This window comes from Pelodiscus sinensis, chromosome 4, assembly GCF_049634645.1.
Source record: "Pelodiscus sinensis isolate JC-2024 chromosome 4, ASM4963464v1, whole genome shotgun sequence".
Classification (NCBI taxonomy): Eukaryota; Metazoa; Chordata; order Testudines; family Trionychidae; genus Pelodiscus; species Pelodiscus sinensis.
The window spans coordinates 131039480-131050292 of NC_134714.1; positions in this window are offsets into that span (position 1 = coordinate 131039480).

Genomic DNA, 10813 nt, shown 5'->3' on the forward strand with positions numbered 1-10813 from the left:
CTTCCATTCTATGATTCTAGGACTGTGACTGTCTGTGACTGGTGCTGATATGCAGCCCCCTCTCGTGTGGAGTTGAGAGATTATTTATGGCAGGATCCCATGCCTGGTACTGAGATGCAGCTAGCTCTGGGTGAGGCTCAGCAGGCATGGACACTGTACATACTAGAAGCAGCCTGTATCTGGTATTCCTTTTGGAGCAGCTTCAATTTCTCTCTCCACTGCTCTCTAGACCTCACCTGCTCTGGCTGGTTTCTTATGAACCTCAATTTCTATATTTAAACTTCCCTTTCCTCCACCCTTAAGGAAGGCAGAGCTGGTGCACGCAGGAGGCCAGTTCCAAGCCTCTGTCAGCACCATTACATTTGTGGTCTGGGCACTTCCCTCTTCTTGGTGCTGTCAGGCGAAAGCTGTTTGGGGTGATAAAAGCAAACCCTCCAGCATGTGCTCGGCTCAGACTAAGGCACAGAGGGGGATGTGCAAAGAGCTCTGCAGAGGGTGCAAGGGAATGGTCAGAGGCTCACAAGAGCAAGCGTAGGCGTGAGTTAGCCGAGAAGCAGTAGTGAACGCTGGGAACAGAAAGGGGCCGTAGTGTTGCATGTGTGGTCCCTGTGACCGTCGTGTCTGAACACCTCACGGTGTCCAGCAGAGTTAGCCTCACATCGCCCTGGAAGGGGAAGGCAAATGGCCCCATTGTACAGAGAGAGAAACCGAGGCATGGATGAAGTGACATGCCAGGAGTCACATGGCACAGCAGGGAGCTGACGTCCTGGCTTCCATGTCTGAAGCTGGCCCTGAGATACTGGCCCATCCACCCTCTGCAAAATTCATTAGCAGGCTGGATTTAGCTGACTGGCAGATTCCCTAGGGCAGTGTTTCCCAATTTTATTTGGCTGAGGAACCCTCTTCAGCTTTTCAAAATTTCAAGGAACCCCTAGGTTTGTCAAGCAAAAAAAAAAAAAAAAAAAAAGGGGTGGGGTGGGGGGGGAGGAGAGAGGGACCCACCAATTCATGAAATTCACATTCCTTCCCCAAGACACCCCCCCCCATCTCCTTTCTGTGAGGCCTCATCCGCTCTGTTCCCCTCCTCTCCATCACTTGCTATCCCCAGCCCTTATACTTGTCTCAACCTAGTGAGAGTGAGGTGTGGGAGTGAGGTGTGGGGTGGGAATGAGGGATTTGGGGTTGGGAAGGGGTGAGAAGTACAAGCTCTGGGAGGGAATTTGGATGCAGGAGAAGGGGCTGTTGGCTCAGGGAGGGGGTTCTAGGCTGGGGAGTGTTGGGCTCAGGTGGAAGGTTGGGGTGCTGAGCGAGCCAGGGCTTGTGGATGTGAGGGTGCAGGAGTTTGGGCTGGATATGTGAGGGACTCAGGGCAAGGAGGCTGTGAGTATGATGGGCTCAGGACACAGATCTGTGATGTGTGGATGGTGGAGGAATGTTGTGGCAGAAGACTGAGGATGTGGGATGCAGGAGTGTGGGGATGTAAGAGGCTCAGGACGGGGGCTCCAGTGTATGACAGGCTCAGATTTGGGGTCAGGTGGTGCAGGAGTGTTATGATGTTGCAGTGAAATGGGGGTTTGGTCCCAATTGGGGGCTTGTTGGCCTGGCTTCATTTTTAAATAAAATATTATGTCCAACTCAAAAGGTTTTAGCATTGTCTTTATATATGAGAGGGGTGAGGAACCTGTTTTGAGTCAAAGGTCACTGACCCACAGAAAAGTCAGTTGGGAACACAGAAGTGAGATGCAAAAAAACAAAAAAAAGCTCCTCCAAAAACCCCCAAGCCTCACTAATGTGGTCCCAAATGTGCTGGTGGGGGTAGGGGACAGAGTGCTAGTGGGTGCTGGGGCTGGGGAGAGGGTGCTGCTGGGTGGAAGGATGCTGGCTCAGGTGGCAGGGTGCTGGGGCAAGGTGCTGGGACAGGCAGGTGGCAGGGTGCTGGGGTCAGGGACATGGTCCTGCTGGGCACTAGGGTGACTGGCAGGGTGCTGCTGGGTGCTAGCGTGGATGGCAGGGTGCTGGGGCTGGGGCCAGGGCCAGGGCCAGGGCCAGGGTGGTGCTGAGTCCTGGGGTGTGAGGCAAGGTGCTGGGGCCAGGGCGGTGCTAGGGTGGATGGCAGGGCTGCCAAGGAGCGGGATAGGGATGGGGTGCAGGATCTGGGAGGGAGCTGGGGGGCGGAAGGGGACAAGGTCTGGGTAGGGTGCAGACCAGATAGGTAGGGTGCAGAAGCAGGCTGGATGTAGGGTGTCTGGCTACGAGGGAGGGTGCGAGGAAGGGACTTGGGTAGGAGTTGGACCTCCCTGATCTGGCACCCTCTAGACCTGACTGGTCCCAGATGTGGAATTTTTGGACCAGGGGAGGTCATTTCAGGGCTCCTGGTCCCCCCCCTTCCCCACTAGGCTTCTTTGCACCTCTATCCCCTGCAACCGAACTAAGCTGCCCACCCCTGCTGGTTCCCTGCACCTCCCTCACAATCCAAGGGAGTGCAGCACCAGTTCCCTGCAGCCCCTCCCAGCCCAGCTGAGCTGCCCGTCTGTTCTGTGTGCCCTCCCCCATCCACCTCAGCCCAGCTGAGCCCTGCACTGGTTCCCTGCATGCCTCCCCCACAGCACAGCTGAGCCCCGTTTCCTGCACCTCCTCCAAGCCCCACAAAATTGCTGAGCCAAGAGCCGATTCCCTGTCCCTTCCTCCCCTTGAGTCTAGCCCCGGTTCCCGGCACCTCCCTCCTCCTGTAGTCAAACTGAGCTCTGAGCTCCACACACACGCACCCCATCCCACCGCCCAGCCCAGCTCCCCAGACCTCCCCACTCTGCAACCCAGCTGAGCTCAATTTCCCTGCACCTTCCCCCAAACCATGTAGACATGCTGAGCCAGTGCTGATTCCCTGCCCCTGCCTCCCTCCCTCCCCTTGGCTGTGTCTACACTGGCACGATCTTGCGCCAAAGCGGCTGCTCTTGTGCAAAAATGTGCTGCCTGTCTACACTGGCCGTGTGTTCTTGCGCAAGTAAACTGACGTTCTCATGTATGAAATCAGGGCTTCTTGCACAAGAACTATGATGCTCCCACTCAGGAATAAGCCCTTTTGAGCAACTATTCTTGCGGAAGAGGCCAGTGTAGACAGGCAACATGAATTTCTTGAGCAAGAAAGCCCTATGGCTAAAATGGCCATCGGCACTTTCTTGGACAAGAGTGTCCACACTGCCATAGATGCTCTTGTGCAAAAGCACAGCTCGCACATGGAAGAGTGGGTGTGTTCTAGCACAAGAAACAACCAGTGTAGACATAGCCTAAGAGTTTCCTCACATGAGCAGAATGAATTTTGTGTTGTGCACCAGTACTGAGTTCATTTGGCTTGTTTGGATGTGCCACCCAAGTCATTAATAAATATTTTTAAACCTCTACCTTTTCCCTCTGCTGCCATGTCAGCTCCCCTGGTGCCTGCTGCCGCCCCCCCCCCCCACTCCTCACCCTCCTCTGCTGTCCTGACTCCTGCTCTGCTCACTGTCCTCAACCCTCCTGCGACCTGCCCCCCTCCACCAGCCCTTCTCTCCCCCCTGTGCCCACTTCTCCAGTAGCCCCACTCTGATCATGTGAGCTACCCCTCCTCATCCCCTCTCCTAACACCTCCCTCTACAAACCTGCCCTGCGTCTCTCCTCTGATGGTGGTCCCTCCAGAATCTCCTGGCACCTGCACTTTCTCTTACCCCTGCATCCTCCTGGTGCCTCCCCCTTCCCTCACTTCCCCTGCCCCCTTTGCTCCATTTTCCCCTGATGCCCACCCCTCACCACCCTCTGCCCCCATTCCCCTCATGCCCCTGTGCCCTCTCACATGACTTGCTCCATCCCAGCCTTCCTCATGCCCACCCCTTCTTTCAAGCCTTCTCCCAGCACCTCCCCTCACCCCTCTAGCCCCCAATGCTCTTACCCTCTCCCCTCCCAGCATCACCCTGTCCCCCTCCCACTAATACCTCTCCTCCTGCCCTTTTCCTCATTGTCTGTGCTTGCCCCTGTCATTTGTCTCTCCTCCACCCCTGTCCCTTTCGCCTGCCGGGCGCCAGAGGGCGGGGGCAGCAGCAGCCATCCAGGGGGAGCTCAGGGAAGGTTGCGCACGGCAGGGACGGGCTCTCTCTCTCTTTTTCAGAGGGGGCAGGGGAGCGCTGGCTCCTTGCGGAACGCCTCGTTGTGCTCCGCGGAGCACCAATTGGGAAACACTGCCCTAGGGTATGTCTACACTACAGTGCGATTTCGAAATAACATGGCATGTGGCCACTCAGCAAGCCCGGGATTTCAAAATTATTTCTAACTAGCTGGAGTTACCCGGCGTTGCTCAGGAAACCGGAGGAACAAAATGCAGAAAAACAGTAAAAACAGTCGTCCATTATCTTTTTTTGAATGGTACAAAAATTGCACTGATTTCTATAGGGATTAAAATATAGGTCCGTGTCATCCCCGGGAGGGTGGGGGTGCGACCCAGGGTGGAGGGGAGGTTACACACTGGAGGGGCACCCCAGCTTGTGCCCAGGACTGCAGGTACCACGGGGGGAAGAGCCGTTGTGCTCGTGGGGGTCAGGGCACCGCATGCTGGCGTGGGAAGGAGAAAGAGGGTCACTTATGTAACCTCGTGAGCGGGAAGGGACGAGTCCTGGTCAGCACTGGGGGCTGCAGACGGCAGACACGGGATCTAGGGTGGACGGGGCGGCCCCTGCAGTGCAGCACGGCGGGTTATTTTATGGTTTTTACAGCTTGAGCTCCAGCCCGATCAGGTCCAAAAGAACCTTTAAACCTTCTCCTGGAGGAAAGATTATCCCATGCAAAGTTTGGTTGCAGTAGCTCTTACAGTGTCCAAGTTATTAGAGCGCAAACATACAAACATTCTCCTTTCTATATTAGATAACGGGCTTCTTACTCCGTGTTGTATCATGCAAGCAGGGTCCTAACAAACTTCAACAGACTTTATTTACCAAAAGTGAAACCTCTTTACAAAGCTGCTGCCGCTCCCCTCTGTAGCTCCCACTCAGCCCTGGCCCATCTCCTCCCCCCTCCTTCCTGTCTCCTGTGCTCCAGACTCCCAACAGCCAATGCTCCCAGTTCTACTCATTACAAGCTGCATCTAAAACACCACACTCCCTCCTCTCTTAAGAAGCTCTCTCAATTAGAAAATAAACATTGTTGTTCTAACGCCAGCAACAAATATGGGTCAAGCCACTATACTGTTGGCAGAAATATGACACTGAGAACACTGAAAATGCTACATAACATAGTCTCTAGTCCAGACAGGTGGTCATCTGGGTCTGACAGACCGTCTCTCAAACCCTGGTTCCAGTGCAATGTCTTGTTGTGTGGGTGCTACGGTGAAGTCATACAATGTGGGCTGGGTGTTGGCCTCATCTCCTCTTAGTGCACAGGCAGGTGTAAGATAAGAAGCATTCCATACCCGCCCATCAGAAAGTCGATAGATTTAAGGTCCCTTCTTCTCTATGGCTGCGTCTACACTGGCATGATTTTGCGCAAATATTTTTAACGGAAAAGTTTTTCCGTTAAAAGTCTTTATGCAAGAGAGCATCTACACTGGCATGTGCTTTTGCGCAATAGATGTGCTTTTGCGCAAAAGCATCCGTGCCAGTGTAAACGCTCTCTTGCACAAGCAAGCTCTGATGGCCATTTTAGCCATCGGGCTTTCTTGCGCAAGAAATTAACGTTGCCTGTCTCCACTGGCCTCTTGGGCAAGAATACTTGCGCAAGAGGGCTTATCCCTGAGCGGGAGCGTCAGAGTATTTGCGCAAGAAGCACTGGTTTCATACATTAGAATGTCAGTGCTCTTGCACAAATACTCGCAGCCAGTGTAGACAGGTGGCTTGCTCAGAATTACTCCAACAAAGGAACCACACTCAAACTTCTGTTCCTTAGTACTCCTCCGCCGTTCGTCTGTGAAAGCCTTATACTTTTCTTGGTTCTATTCAACTGTTTTTCTCACATCATTCTCATTTGGTGCATCAGGTCTTACCTTTAACAATCCAGCAATGTTCAGTTTAGTATTCATCAGTTTTCCATGCAGTAACTCTGTGGGTGATCTTTGCATTGTGGCATGTCGTGTAGCCCTGTATGCTTGCAAGAAATCAGTAGTGAAGATTATCCATGATCACCCTTCCAGTTTAGCCGTTTGTAAACTCTCTTTCAAGCTTCTGTTAAAACTTTCGATTTCCCCATTGGCTTGAGGGTAATACAGGGATGATCTTCTACATAAAATGTTCCTCTCTGCTAGAAAAGTTTCAAATTCCAGGGAAGTACATTGACTACCATTATCTGAAACCAGTTCTTTGGGGTTACCTTCCCTGCTAAAAACTGTAGAGAGGAACTTAATTACCGTAGCAAAAGAGATTTGCAATGTAAATGCTACTTCAGGCTATTTACTGAAATAGTCTGTTAAAGTGATGGCATAAGGACAGTCAATTGGAGCAGTATCAAAGGGTCCTATGATGTCAATTGCAACTTTTTCCCATGCAGAATCAGGAAGAGGAACAGGCTGTAACGATGGGGTATGTGTCACTGCTGTATTATCATGCATTTGGCAAGTGACACAGGATTTTATGAATGTTTCAGTTTGGGAGTCCATCCCTGGCCACCAATACTGGGTCAAGGTTTTTAGGGTTACTGGGCCATCTCTTTGTCAGAAATTCCTGTAGCTTTTGTTCAATTGGACATGTTGAACATGAAGCTTAGAATTGCTCTCTTGTAACTGCAGTAAGAGTGCTTGTAATAAGTGCAACTATTTCATCCCCATCCTCCAGTGGACCATCTGGTGAAGACAAAGGCAAGTGAGAAAGGCAATCAGCTATCACATTTTGGTTTCCAGGCTTATATTCCAGTTCATAATTGAAAGACAGTAGTCTTGCAGACCATCTAGCAATATGATTTCCTGCTCTTCCCAGTCCTTTTGTGGTTAGCAATGTTGTCAAAGGGCTGTGGTTTGTGCACAACTTGAATGTGTGGCACCACAAGTAAGTTCTTCATTTTTCAGTAGCCCAGACACAAGCAAGTACTTCTTTTTCAACTGTAGAATATATTCTCTCAGCATCGCTCAGTGTCCTTGAAGCAAATGCAAAAGTCCTCTCCATGTTGTCCTCATGAAGTTGTGTGAGGACAGCCCCAAGTCCATAATCAGAAGCGTCAGTAGTCACAATTGTGGGCAATTCAGGACTGAATAGTGCAAGTACTGGACTATGTACAATCAAGTCTTTCACAGTGTCCCATCTAGCTAGTGCATCCGTCATCCACACCCAGGTTGAACTTCTCTGTAGTAATTCTTATAATGGTTCAGTGTCAGAAGCATAATTGGGAATGAATTTTGCATACCCAAAGATAAGACCCAAGAAGGAACGTAAGGTTTGCAAATCTGTTGGCAGAAGAGCATTTGAAATTGCTAAGATATGATCTGGATCAGGTTTTAGTCCAGCCGGTGAAATTGTATGCCCCAGAAAGGAGAGTTCTGTTTGTCTACATTTGCATTTAGACAAATTGAGCTTGAGGCCTGCTGTGCTGATGCAGTTTAGTACAGACTGCAGGCTAATGTCAGTTTAGTACAGACTGCAGGCTCCTCAGAAGTATTCCCAAACACGATATCATCCAGATAGCACTGAACTCCATGTTGATTCTTCAGAATCAATGACATCATTTTTTGGAAGGCACTTGGGTCAGATGCAAGACCGTATGGAACACATTTAAAATGAAATAGTTCCTCATGTGTAATAAATGCTGTGAGGTCTCTGCTATCTTCATGCAGCATAACCTGGTGGTACGTGCTCTGCAAATTAAGAGTAGAAAACATCTTTGCTCCACAGAATTCTGCAAATACTTCTTCTATGTGAGACAGAGGGTGGCTGTCAATCACAATTGCTTCATTTGGCTCCCTTAAGTCCACACAAAGGCAAATGCCTCCCTCCTTCTTCTGTGTCACTACTGTAGGTGAAACCCATTCTGAGGAGTCAATCTCTTCAATAATGTCTTTTTGAACAAGTTTTTTAAGTTCCTTTGAAACAGCCTCTCTGACTGAAAATGGTAAGCACCATAACTTCTGTTGTACAGGCATCACATTATGTCACATTTTAACTTTGTGCACAAATCCATAAGCACAGCCAAGATTCTCCTCAACCTGGTCCTGGGTCCCAGCTGAAACTGGTGTGTGTACTGCAAGAGTGCTTTGCTGAGGAAGAGCAATTCGTCCATTAACTATCTTGAGGTTTAAAGCAGTCAATAAATCTCTGCCAAGGATAGGAGTGCCTTTGTGGACTACATAGAACTCTGCAGTTACACGGCAATCACCAAAAGTGACTGTTGCTGGCAGGCAGCTATGTACTGGAATTTGTTTTTTCAAATAGCACACCAAGTGAAGTTTGGGTTCAGTAAGAGGCACATCTTTAAAGTATTGCAAATAGATGGAATCAGGTAATATAGATACTGCTGAGCCAGTGTCCAACATTAGCTGAATAGGATGGGATTTGCCTGACGGTGTGGCAGAAACATTTAGGCTGTGATATCATGTGATTTTGCAGAAAAACTTGCCGGCTGTCTACACTGGCCACATGAATTTCCGGGAAAGCACTGCCGATCTCATGTAAAATCATCAGTGCTTTTCTGGAAATACTATGCTGCTCCTGTTCAGGCAAAAGTCTTTTTCCGAAAGACTTTTGCGCAAAAGGGCCAGTGTAGACAGCATAGTACTGTTTTCTGCAAAAAAGCCCCGATCGCGAAAATGGCGATTGGGGCTTTTTTGCTGAAAACCGTGTCTAGATTCGCCACGGATGCTTTTCCACAAAAAGTGCTTTTGTATGTTGTATCATGCAAGCAAGGTACTAACAAACTTCAATAGACTTTATTTACCAAAAGTGAAACCTCTTTACAAAGCTGCTGCTGCTCCCCTCTGTAGCTCCCACTCAGCCCTCCCCCCTCCTTCCTGTCTCCCGAGCCCCACACTCCCAACAGCCAGTCCTCCCAGTCCTAATAATTACAAGCAGCATCTAAAACACCACACTCCGTAATACTAAACCCGCATTCCACGCGGAATAACGCTCCTCTCAAAACTGCTCTATCGAAACAGCGGTAGTATGGACACTCCACAGCTGCTAATTCACAATAACTCCTCCCTGGGGCCATTCAAAATAATTACTTCCCGCTGTTTTCTGGGGCTCTACATCAGGGGTCTCCAAACTTTTCAGCCCGAGGGCCGCATTAACTATCAAACAGCAGTTCGGGGGCCGACTACACACTTGAGGTCCAAATAAAAAACAATCAAAACATGGATGTTGTTTTTAATTATGTATTTAATATTATTTTATTCAGTTATTATTTAATAACACATTCATACACTACACATGAACACCTGTATTAGTGTGAATGGTGAAATTGTTTCCTGGATGCCAAAATAGCAGACATTTCTGGCTTTAGATTTGTTGTCCCTAACATCAACAGTGACCTGAGATTATCATCGGACAAGTTTGTTCTCAAATTGTTCTTCACGTATTTCATTCTTGAAAATGTTTGTTCACACAGGTATGTTGTTCCAAAGATTGAAAGGTACCTTGATGCAAAAGTTTTGACATTAGGAAAGTCTTCCTTGGGCAAAAACTGGTAAAAACCCACCAGTCCTATTTTGAACTTGTCCCTAAGGAGGTCATTTGCTTGCAACTCAATGACTTCCAGCTGCAGTTCATCTGGGCAACTGGCCACATCTGCTTCAAATGGGTTTTGAAACAATCTCACTTCTTCTGCCTTTGAATCCAAAAAGGTCTCCACGGGCCGGATGAGAGGGCCTCGCGGGCCGCATCCGGCCCCCGGGCCGTAGTTTGGAGACCCCTGCTCTACATCAAGGTAGCGCGTCTACATTAGGGGAGCCTGGCTCGGACCCATTTCGAGGCTTCCTTGTAGGATGAATGTGCTATTTCGAAATCGTGATTTCAGGAGTTATTATTCCACTTATTTAAAATACCCTTGTAGTGTAGATGTAGCCTTTGATGCTGATGATGGGTGGGAGGGGGAGGGGGAGGGGGAGGAGGAGGGGGATCTGCTTTTATGGCAGAGTTCTGGCTGTAGATATTTAAGGTGTTGCCCTTCCGATGAACGAATTAAGGCCCAGCCTTCATGCCGTTTATTTACAAGGTGCCGCACGGGTTTCAAACATCTGCCAGTGCCCATAAAGATGATCGACTCTTTGGAGGAGCTCCTGTAAAGGTCCCTGGGTTTATGTGACCTGGTGCTGTAAAGGCTGAGGGATCCCGTTCTCACCTAACAGACTGGAAAACCATTCCCAGAGTGTAAATATCAGTAGCTCCCAGTCAAGCTAGAAGGACATATCAAGTGGGGTGCTGCCTGCTCCGATGTAGAAAAAGGCATAGAGAGTATCTTTATATGGTTTGTGGATGATTCCAAGCTGGGAGGGGTGGCGATGGCTTTGGAGGATAGGATTAAAATCCAGAATGATCTGGACAAATGGGAGAAATGGTCTGAAGAAAACAGAAGGAACAAACAGCTGCACCCCTAGGAAGTGGGAAATGGAAGGGGAGCAGCAGAAAGGAAGAGGTGGGGGGATTCATAACGGACCACACGCTAAATATAAGTGCACCATGTAACACTATTGCAAAACAAGTGAACGTTGGTACGGGCACCAGGTACAGACTGCAAACCAAACGGGCAAACAACGCATGGAACAACACGCTAAGGGCCGTGGGGAAGTCTCTGTCACTACCCATGTGTAACTCAAGGTTGGGGGGTTCTGCAGGTCTGGTTCAAACCAGGATTAATCCTAGGCAGCCCTATAGCCTGG